This window comes from Amblyomma maculatum, chromosome 5 (assembly GCF_055883805.1).
Source record: "Amblyomma maculatum isolate TAMU_Amacu chromosome 5, ASM5588380v1, whole genome shotgun sequence".
Taxonomy (NCBI): domain Eukaryota; kingdom Metazoa; phylum Arthropoda; class Arachnida; order Ixodida; family Ixodidae; genus Amblyomma; species Amblyomma maculatum.
In genome coordinates this window covers 104,966,688-104,968,219 of record NC_139348.1, presented here as the reverse complement: position 1 = coordinate 104,968,219, position 1,532 = coordinate 104,966,688, and the positions used below count along the sequence as shown (strand labels likewise).

Genomic DNA, 1,532 nt, shown 5'->3' with positions numbered 1-1,532 from the left:
TAGCCAGCGGAGGCCTGGACTTCGGGTAACAAACCATTGGTTGGAGGAAAACGAGGACGACGGAGGAGACTCTTGGGAATGCAACAAGAAGACACCTCTGAAGACGCCCCAAAAACCGCCGAATTATAGCATAGACCTAAATAAAGTTTTCCCTTCATTCATTCCTTCGACCACTTGGGGATATTTCACGTACACTGACATCGCACAGCACACGGACGCCTTTTAGTTTTGCCTTCATAAAACCGCAGCTGGTGTTCGGGTTCGAACCCGGGGCATCCGGCATAGTAGTCTGGCATGTTAACCACTACAGCATCGCAGCAGGGCGCGTGTTTTACTAAAAGGCGTTAAAATGAAGTCAGTGCAAACATTAACCGACGAATACATGACTGGTTTAAATATTTCGAAGTATAATAAAGCCAGTCGGGAGTGAGTCAAGCTCTTAGCTGTCTTCCCAGCTCGCTAGCATCTCTGAGCTTCGTGGCGCTCGCCTGGTGGGGTTGCAAAGATCAAGGTTACGCGGGTGCGCAGCATATGAAGTTTACTTAGTTAATGACAATTTCCAGGGTAAATAAAAGGCGGAAGAGAGAAAGGGGTGCCGTCGTGGAGAGATCCGGACTACTTGCAATCACCCGCGGATCTTTAACTTGCACTGACATCGCACAGTGCAATGACGCCTCTTAGTTTCGCCTCCATCGAAGTGTAGAGTCGGAGGTCGGGATCTAACTCAGTACAGATGTCAGGCGTCTCATCACTGCTCCAACGCAGTGGGGCAACAGAATGAATCTAATTTTTGCATTTTAAATAAGGGGCGCGCGCACGCAGTCCCCCACTACCAAAAATTACATGCTCCAACTGCCTCGATTGAGGAAGTGGCAGAGGTCAGCATGGGCGCTGTGCAATGCCCGCGCCTCGCCCTGGAGACGACTCCATCCTGACCAAGGATGCCTCAGCACCAGGTAAGTATGCCTTGCCAATGCTAGGCCGCAATAACCCGTGCACTGAGACACTAGATCAGTCGCCAGTGAGAGTTACTAAATAACAATAAATCACTGAGTAAATTGCGAAGAAAATTAAATGCAAGAGATTACGGTTAGTAAAATACTGTGAGTCTTTCGATAAAGAATTGTAATCAAAAAACTTTTTGAAAGAACTATGTAAACTCTTCACAATCTGTATGTTTAAACATCTCATTTTAGAATCCACGCAGGTGGAAGCCACTTAGGTGGCGGACGACGGCTGTTGCGGCGCGCGCCTTTCTCTCCCTCTTCTTTTTTTCTTCTCTATGTTCTCTCTTCTGTCTGCACGAGGCGGCGGAGATGGTTCAGCTATAGAGCCAGTAGCAGGCCCGTGCATTTTCTTTTCCTTCTTACTACAGCCACAACAACAACTGCTCTATTAGCAGCGAACGTAGGTGACGTTGAGTGCAAATGATGGCATCGGAATATGAAAATGGCATCGGAATATGGAAAGCCACGATGAAGAAAAGAAGACCACAAACAACATTATGTGGACACTGGGCAAATGAGGGCGGC

The 1,532-nt window shown here is 47.8% G+C and overlaps 1 non-coding gene across 1 annotated transcript; it reads right to left on the bottom strand.

Moving 5' to 3' along the window:
- Positions 1-802: 802 nt before the first annotated feature.
- On the bottom strand, positions 803-964 carry LOC146189108 (U1 spliceosomal RNA). The gene has a single exon (XR_014707741.1). It is a non-coding gene; the product is annotated as a U1 spliceosomal RNA (small nuclear RNA).
- Positions 965-1,532: the final 568 nt, after the last annotated feature.